Source organism: Python bivittatus, unplaced genomic scaffold (assembly GCF_059951505.1).
Source record: "Python bivittatus isolate LINGU-HERP-01145 unplaced genomic scaffold, Pbiv_v1 ctg000480_np1212, whole genome shotgun sequence".
NCBI classification, from domain to species: Eukaryota; Metazoa; Chordata; class Lepidosauria; order Squamata; family Pythonidae; genus Python; species Python bivittatus.
Window position 1 is genome coordinate 22050499 of NW_028277075.1, and position 10357 is coordinate 22060855.

A 10357-nucleotide genomic window follows, 5' to 3' on the forward strand; every position below is an offset into this window, starting at 1 on the left:
CTGCAAAAGTTTAGAACACTTGCATCTTTGGTCAAAGACATGTGCTACATCCATGATCTGAAACATCTTTTGGAGATCAGATCTGAAACACTGTACTACCCAGTACATATAAATCTGTGATCAGTTTTCCCAACTTCATCTGACAGATCTTTCCAGTTGATTCAAACAAGAAGATATTTCATTACAGACCAAATTTAAATCAATACTGGGGGTGGGTGATTGGGGGCAAATGCCAAATATTTAGACATATAGCCAAAAATACTAAGATTATAGTATAACACCAACTAAAATCTTAAAGACCCAAAAGAATAGAAAGAGTATTGTTGTTTTTTAACTTTGGTGTTGGAGAAGACCCCTGGGAATACCATGGATAGCCAAGAAAACAAGCAAATGGATCATCAAACAAATCAATCCAGAATTTGCACTTGAAGCACCAGGCTCAAATGATCACATTATGCAAAAAGCTAGCTCTCTGGAGAAGTCTACAATCCTGGCAAAGGCAGAAGGAAAGAGAAGAGGAGGGTGACTGGCAGCAAAATAGATGGACTCAATTACAGTTGCAATGGGTGCACTGTTGGACAATCTGAAAATCTATGTGGTCACTAAGGGTTGACACTGACTTGATGCTACATAGTCAAATCAAAATCCCAAAATGTTCCTCATAAGTAAGTATTAAAAGAGGAATTGATTGCCATGTAAAATTAATATGTTTAGGATTGAGTTGCTAGTTGGTTTATGTATTGAGGATAAGCAGCTGATCTAGAGCAAAGAGTGTTAGATTGCTTCTAGTGTTCCACTGACTGAAGGGCATCCACTATCAGTGCAGATTTTTCCACCTCCTCTGTGCTCTTCCTCTATACACCCTATCCAAATCCATTGTGAATGGTTGAGTACCGTCTGGACCAGATGAGCAAGAGAAAGAAAGAGGAGGCAACTGTCTTATATAAGGAAACATCTGTTCATGTAATATGGGACGTAGCCTTTTTTGCAGGGGTGTCTACATCATTTTTTGTGACCACATCATTGAACTCTTGCTTCTTTTATGCATGAAAAAGGGGTGGAGCTTCGACTGCATGGCCATAGCTACCATTCTGGTAATTTGATTCTACTGACAGAAGGGCCTGCCCCTGTGTGTGTGTGTGTGTGTGTGTGTGTGTGTTTCCATTAAAATTTCAGTGTCTTTCTTAAACTTACAAACTAAGAAATATAAATCAGTCTTACATTTCATTTCCCCATTTTTTTCTCCTGCCTTTGGTAGCTAATAAATTATTATGGTCAATTCCTTGTTGTTTTATCAGTATGAATGGCCTGAAATTGAAGAGCTCTTGAAATCTTTGCTATATCTGTGCTTTGTTATATATAATAATGAAACTATTTTAACAATTTCTGATTCACATATTAAGCTTTTTATATTGAAATGAACTTGTATTCACAAAGCACAGAGGCCTATCGTATCAATCTAATTACATCTGTCTGGAGACAAATTCTGTTGGGTTTTATAATGTATTTGCTTTGAAGTAAGATCATTTTGGATTGTTTGTATAATTAAAAAAATTGCAGATTTTATAAGCATACTTTTTTTCTCTCTCCAGATGCATAACTTGACATTTCTCCCTGTTAAATTTCATCATGTACATTTCAACCCACTGTTTAGGTCTGTCTAGATCTTTTTGAATATTCTCTTTTTCTTCTCAAATATTAGCCATTCTTAATTTCCCGTCACTGGAAAATGTAATAATCATCCCTTCAACCCCTTCTTCCAGGTAATTAATAAAAATGTTGAACAAGGCCCAGGATAGAGCTCTGTGGAACTTCACTCAATATTATCAAATGATGTGGAGCCATCTATGAGTATTCTCTGGATGCAGTCGTTCAGTCAGTTGTGAATCCATCTAATAATTGTATCATCTAGCCCACTTTATACAATTCTACATGATAGATTTTGCTGAATGCTTTGCTGAGGTCAAGTTACCCTATGTTCACAGCATTGCCCCAATCTGTTAAGCTAGTAACTTTGTCAAAAATAGAGATCAGGTTAGTCTAGCATGACTTGTTTGTGACAAATCCATTCTTGTTAATTGTTGCATTTCTATCCAGTTCACAAATATGCTATTTAATAATCTGCTTGAGGATGTTTTCCAGCATAGACATCAAGCCGCCAGGTCTGTAATTAAGTCATTTGTTTCTCTTCTGACTTAACAGAAGACATAAAAGTTGAGACATTCTGTTTTCTCACCATTACTCATACCAACCCACTTCCTTATTCCTCACCACAGACCTATAGTCTCTTTGTCTTTCTCATTGTTTCTGACAAATCTGAAAAAAGCCCCCCCCCCCAATTTGTCATTTGTAGGGTATTTCTCACAAATCTCCATCCTTTCGAGCACAATCCCTACAGTTCTGGTGACCAACGTGTATTCTCCTTTGATTATACAACCCTCCTTCCAGTTCCTATACATGCCCTTTTTTCTTTTTAATTGTTTAAGAAAGCCATTAAGGGGTGTGTGTGCATTTTCTCTTCAGGGGGAAGAGAAATCTCAAGGCTTGAAGCTGCCTGGTAAAGGCCATATACTGTATATTTTATCTGCTACAGTAACTTCCTTAGCTGCTTGAGAATTTATTTCTATTCCCTTTATTTTATTTGTAATTTAAAATGGACACCTGTCTTTGACCGTATATGAAGTTTACATTACTTACCTGCTTTTTCTTTCTTTTCTGTCCTGTCCTGTTCTGTAGCGGCCATATAGCCACAATAGGTCTGAAATAAATACAATCTCAAACTAAAGCAATAGGCATTTTCATTAACTATGGATTATTAGCCTAAATTGTAATTCTCCAATAATGTATTCTTGAAACCCATCCTTAGTGCTTTTAAGAAATGGAAAACAAAGATGGAACATTTAAAATGCTAACAGCACAATAATCCCAGCATTAGGAAACAATGGAAAAAATACATTCCACAACCCATCTCCAGCCTAATGCTATCCAGACCTGTTGATCATTCATTTCCCAGGCTACTGAACTACCATAAGCATTAACGTTTCTGGCTGGGAATAATAGGTATTACAATCACAATCCAGATGAGTGCCAGACTGAGAAGTCTACAATAAGTTATTCTAATCAAAATGTCCCAGATCAGACAACGGCAAGTGTTCTGGAAGTGATCACTCTTGGTAGGGCATAGAGCAGTGTTGTGCAAACTTGGCCACTTTAAGATGAGTGGACTTCAACTCCCAGAATTCCCCAGCCAGCCATAAAGTGGCCAAGTTTGGACAACACTGGCATAGAGTATCTGCCAACAAGTCTTCTCTATGCAACCTCATCATGCAGACTTGGTACATAGATATTTACATTATGGTTAGACAGGACCAGAAGTCAGAAAACATGCTTGAAGAAGACCCTTTCTATATTATTGATAAGAAAGCTGCCCAGACATACCCATGAAGTTCCCAGGAGCTGAACTTGGACTAATCTTTGACTAGAGTCACCAATATAGTCCCTGGAGACATCCATGTGCTCTTGGACATCTGCCCCATCTATCTTTTTATATTTTCTGAAAAAGACTACTTTAATTTTTGTTTAAACTGGAAAGCTGGAATGCCTCAAAGCAAGTCACTGATTTCCAGCATCATCTTTTGCAAGATGATGCTAAACTGGGGGGCAAAAAATACCTGTAAGGAATAATCTTAATTAGGAAAATTAGGCAAAGGGGAATTTTTTTTTTCCCAAAATGTCATATTCCCAACCTGAATTTCTCTTGGCTAAATAAACAGTCATATGGTCACTATATCTCTCCTACTTTGGTTGTAAGAATTTAGTTCACTGACATGTTAGAAATTAATGTCTATCTGTTGATTGAGAATGTACGTTAAAAAAAAATCAATACTTTTTAAAAATGAGGATAAAGAGTGTTGTCTGATAACTGGGAAAGAACTACTATGTAACACATGCAAAAATGATAATTTTTGTAACTGTATTATATAACTTTGATTAAAGTAATAGAAACTAGATACTCAGGATATATTACATATAACTTGAACATCTAAAAATAGCTAACAATATATAACTAAACAATTAGTTGTAATATAATTAAATATTTGGATTTATATTCTTTTTATATGATGAAAAGTAGTGCATTTATTGCTAGATACAATTTATTACATTTAAAGCTCTGAGAGTAAAATTATCCATGGCTTCTCTAGGTGGTATTATCACTTCCCTGAAAGCTGCAGGTTCAGAATGTACTGTTCCTATTCCATTGCTAAATTTTTCAATGCTTATTATCTTAACAAAAACTGCTGCATTGTTTCTTTTTAATAACAACTAGTAATAAGAATTTTCTTCCACTTCTTTGATGTCTTGCATGAAAAGTAATACTTAGTTTAATATACTTTGCACTGTCATATCCCAGCAAAATTTGAAATATAGATGTTGATTCATTGTAGGTGTTTCTTTCATTTTACATACGATGTGGTTTCTGTGTAGGAAATTAGAATATTTTACAACTGGATAACAAGTGTGTAATATATTATCAATAAATGTTGATAGTAAAGATTAACATGAAGTGCTATAATGATCTCTAAGACCACAGTGCATAATGGACTTAAATCCAAGCTAAGAGAAAATGTTCTTTCACTTATAGATATTGCTATGAATATTGCAAGGGTTTTTTTTTCCAGCAGTATCCATTTCTTCATGGACTCTAAAGTTAAATAAAATGTGACAGGTGAATAGTAGTTATAATAACAAATAATGTTTTCTCATATACTCTTGAGTTTGTTACTTTTTACAGAATGTTCATTTAATTTAAATGAAACAATGATATCTTTAATTGCTTTAATCATTTGAAATTACTAAGAACTTATGGAAATATTTAAAAATTAGATCTAATTAACTCTCCATTCCACCATGATAGTATCTATGATTGGGTACAGTGCCTTATATTTAAAATGTACTCTACAGAAAACATATAACCAGATACTCATAGACATATATGAATAACAGAATAATGTCCTCTCTATGAGAAGTCCCTTTCTGTTTCGTAGTTCCTGTCTGCTTTATCACTTGGCAAGGCACATTTATCATGTATCACTTATCTACAAGAAAACCTATTACGTTACCTATTATGTTGTTCACTATTATAATAGCAAAGCAATAGATGGTCCTACATTGTGCTGTTTTCTTTGTTTGTCATCTTATTGTTGGGATTAATGGAAAACGTATCTGATGCCAAAAGCAATTAATATTGGTTTGGGGTTTTGTTTGCTATTTGTACTGATAGATTTTTTTAATAATGTAAATTGTTTATATGTGACTGTTATATGTATATACCTATTTTCTATACATATGCTTGCTAGTGTCTTTGGTTGTCACAGCTTACTTAAACCTAAGTACAGATATGCACACTCAGTCTAAATGAAAATCTGCAAAGATTAGGATTTTGTAACGTGGCCTGAATGCCTATTTCATGTGTCATCCCAACAGGGCAATTCCCCATTTTCATTCAGAATACTTAGTGTCATAACAGGCTTGCTGAAAGATCCACCCAGGACTTAGGAGGGCTGGAGACCAGAGATCAGGCCCTGCAGTGTGAAACATACCATTTGTCAGGCCTAGCCCAAGGAACTCCAAGAGACAATGCAAAATCAGTTCAGCTAGGTTTATTAGCTACCACCTCTAGCAAGAATCTTCCCAGACTGAAACCCCATCTCCCAAGTCAGCCAGTCACAACAGTGTGAATTCCTCAGGGAGGTGCCAGTCTCATCCTCTTGTAGTTCCCACGCTCTTGTGGCAAGCTAAGAAAATGCTTATCTCCCTGAGCCTGGCCTTCATAATTCCATTCCATCACATCATGGGACATACTGTACCTGGAGTTAGCTCTCTAACACTTTAAGTGGACCTGTGGATGAAGATTTTGAGCAGTTATGTCATTGTATTTTCTTATAGATGTGGGGGCAATCTGACTGTCATCTTGGTCATCCTATTGATCGCCAGGATTAATTCAACTGATCTAGCTAGCTAGGTAGATGTCTCCTTCCTCCCTCAACACTCCATGAGTGTCCCTCCTGAAGTTGCACACGCAGTAGAAGAGAAGGACCATCTCAGGTAGAAGGTGTCAAGGTCAAGGGTATACAATAGCTATCTTCCCCTGCTAGAACTTCCATGTCATTTTATTTTCTTATGTAACATTATGGTTTGGTTTCAATTGCTGTTACTCATATACCACCCAGAGTCTGGATCTGATCAACTGATGTGGTTTATAAATACTGTAAATAAATAATACAATTATTTTCCAGTAGCGTAACACCCCACTTTCCTATTAAGCATTCACTCTAAACCACATATTTATTTTAAAATGCTAAAGGGTAATAAAACCCAGTGAGTGAGAGAACGTAACTTAACTCACAAGAATCCTGATAGTTTAAATTATACTTTTCCACTTATATAAATTTGCATTTCCATATTGTAATTTATTTTGAAATTATATTTGTGTCAGTGTAAATACATATGAATATTTCCTGACTTTTTAAAAAAAATGCCCCTTGACATTGACTATCAAATACTAAATACCCTGTTTTCAGGAAAGAAGCTTGAGAGGATGGTTTCTATGAGGTTGTGGATGGTCTTGCAGAACACTGATTATTTCAACCATTTTCAGTCTGGATTCAAGCCTGGTTTAGGGGCAGAAACAGCTAGGGTCACCCTGATAGATGATCTCCTGTAGAAGGAGACAGAGGAAAAGGAATTCTGCTGATCCTGCTTGATCAGAATGTTCTTGGTCCATCTTTGTGAGTTACAGGTTTGGGGAGGGATCTATGCTACCAAGGTTTAGCTCCTATTGATAGGAAAGGTCTCTCAGTCTTAAACTGTTTTCATTTACCTTTTGTGTTTTAATTATTGAGCTGAAGGTACTAGTCTGAAGAAAATAGTTTCAAGATCATGATGAGAACTAATATACAAATATAGGAAAAGATAATAACAAAATCCAGCTATTATTTCTGATAACAGTAATTATCAGAATGGTTGTAAAGAAATTGGAGTGCAACTGGAGACTAATTTTAACATATTTGGTATTTCTTAATAACACTGTTGAGATTAGTGCTATTTAGTGAATAGTGAACTTTTTGTAAAATCAGAGTGAATGGTGATAAAATGGATGGAAGGATAAAGAGGAAGAAAACAATTGTTCTCTCTCTCAGCTTGTATGAAATTTGGAGGAGGAAGAAGGTCGTGTATCCCAGTATGAGAACTCAGGACTGCCCCAGTTTGGTCTTAGGCTAGGTGCTTCTGGGAGGCTGTTCTTTCAGTGCACATGGCCTTCATTATAGATTTTTTTTTCTCAATATCTTGTTGTCTTTTAAATTTCTACTTAATGGCAGTCTCATTGCTGAGTGTATTATTCCTTCAGCGGGAGCTTGGGAGGGGGACAGGAGGACGTTGAGCCTGTAGAACTTCCCACTTAGCCTTGACAGCGCTGTAGTTGGAAAGGTAAATACTGTTCTTCAAAATGAGAGATAAGCTTTCAAAATCCTTTCCAGGCAGTTTCTCCATCACCACCATTTCCATGACCTTTGTATCCCCTAAAGCTGTTCTTCATTTCTTCCTTTCAGTTGGTGATTTGGAAAGAGATGCAGAGGAGAAAACATTTGAAAAGAGAAGATGCAAGGGAGTCTTTCTAAATCTAGGGTCAGCTATCAGATAGCAAGGAATGTATCAGATTATTTAGGCTGCTATGTGCTGGGCCGCAGAGGAAGAATGGTATCATAATAATTGGAAGTTCTGTTCATGAGGGAAAGTGCTCTCTGAAACAATATTTCTCAACCTTGGCAATTTTAAGAGACGTGGACTTGAACTCCCAGAATTCCCTAGCCAGTTGAAGTCCACACTTCTTAAAGTTGCCAAGGTTGAGAAACACTGCTCTAAAATATCACAAGAGAAAAAATATATTCAAGTTTTTTGCTTGTGATCTACAGTATATCATGTACAGATCATCTGCCATGTCCTGTGCTAATTATCCATGAAAGATTTTAATGGTATGAACGATAAATTGCCAAGTGAAATAGCTGAATGTCACAAACCTTTAAGTAACCAATTGTTTGTTGGTAATTGCTGACTGGAAGATTTCTGTTCGAGATATATTATGGTTCCTTCTATGAAAACATTTGTGTAGATAATTCAAATAATTACTAAAATGTAATCAATTTGTTTGACTGATCCTTAATGATTTCGCTCCATTGCCCACACTTCTCTCCCCCATTTCCACTTCATCAATGCCCAGGCTTTCCTGGGCTCCACAAATAACTATATTTTATGTAAAGGTTTACCCCAGACTGTATTTGTTCTTCCTTGCCTCCTTCTCATATATCTTCTCTAGTATTTCTTTGACCTTCTAATCCATGTCTTCATTTGTGAACACATTGTTCATTCTTTTCCCCTTTCGTTTCTCATTCTGCTTTAGTATGGGGTCACCTCCTTTTTTAATGATCTTGGCTTTTAGGTATGCCCTTACTATCAGCTTCTTGCTGAGCTGGAAGTGGCAATACCCAGCTGTTAGTGAACAGAGGCGACAGCGTTACAAGGTTGTGTTTCTTCTAAGGTAGCTTACTTCCCCTAGGCTGTGGTGGGGGACGTGATCCCATCTTCAGTGATACAATAATATTTTACTGCCCATCTCATTGAAATGACTCTTTATCTGATAGTCAACCTGGCTTCAGCATGTAGAATGAAAAGAGGCATTATCTTGTTCTGATAGGGTCAGCATAGAGCTGGCTTTTTCTGTTGATGTACTGGATTTTGAGAGATGCATAAGACAGATGCATAGTCTTTAGTTTTAATGCTAGGCACTACTGGGCATTAGCATCCACAGCTGGTCATGGTGATCCCAAAATAATGAAATGCGCTTTGTGATGTCATGACATGAGTTCCATCTTTTTGAACTTGCATGACATGTCACATGCTTCCTTTAAACCATGGGGTGGATCTCTTATTTCTAGTTGCAATCATAACCTATAATAACATTTTAATAATGTCACAAAATATTTTTCAGTTCTAAGGCATATATGGTAAGGAATTATCTGTGCTAAATAGAAGAATACCATTACTTGACAACTTAAATTCTAGTTGAATTGAGTTATGGAAAAACTTGAGAGTTTTATTTACTGGAATAAAATTATAGTAAGGAGAATCATTTGCTTTTCTTTTCAGAGAAGAACCTGGCTGCTGAGTTTATTTTATTTTTTTAAAGAAAAGATTTCCTTATCTCCTGTTAAATATTAGTAAATCTCTGTAATCTTAAAATCAGTTGTATTTCCAATGGTTGAAATCAAAGAAATTAAATTTATAATATCTACATTGACATACGTGCAATTATTTCAATAAGATACTTTAAGAATTTACAACATTCTCTAAAAGCATCTAACCCTGGAATTTTTCCAAAAACTTATAAACTTTTCAAAAAAAATTTGGGGGGAATATTATAACATCCTACAGGATTAGTGTTGTTCATGAATGCTCCTTCCAGCTATTATTTAGGACTATTTTTCATAGGGGAAAACATGTAAGTCATGTTATATGTGCCATGTTGTAAGTCCTGTCATGTGCATCATGATGCTCCACCTTTTATCCACTGTAGATGCCTGTGAACACCGCTACTCAAGATCCTCTACTTTAACTCAATTCTAGTTGACTTGAGTTATGGGAAAACTTGAGAGTTTTATTTACTGAAGTTAAATTATAGTAAGGAGAATCATTCACCTTTCTTTTCAGAGAAGAACCTAGTTGCTGAGTTTTCTGAAATCATTTTATTTTATTTTATTAATGAAAAAAATTCCTTAACTGGTGAGCTGCTCCAGCCAGAGTAAGCAACACTGATTAGTTGGAAAATAGTCAGATCTTGCAAAGACAAATGGACCAATTACACAGATGAATTAATATGCTGAATCCACAAAAGGTAATATCTACATAGCAACAAAAAGCTAGCAGAGCTGAAGGGACTGCATAAAACATCTCTTTGTAGTCCCCAAAAACCTGTTATGAAACCAGGTCAACTATATAAAGGTCCCTCCCTCAATAGAATTCAAGCACTTTGTGATAATTAAAAGGTGCCAAAGCTATTTGTGCATATTTCAAGGGGAGGGGAAGATCTGTGATAAATATCAAAAGCCATTTTATTCTCTTGCTTTTCTTTAAACAGTTTGTGCTGTTATTATTGGCACCCAACTGACACAATTACTGAAATACTATTACGTATTGCACTTTGTGGAAATTATAAAAGGCTCACTTTTTATGAGAAAACTCTGCTCCTTTGAGGGTAGGATACACAGACCACACTCCAGTCAAAAATTCCAGTCCTGTTTTT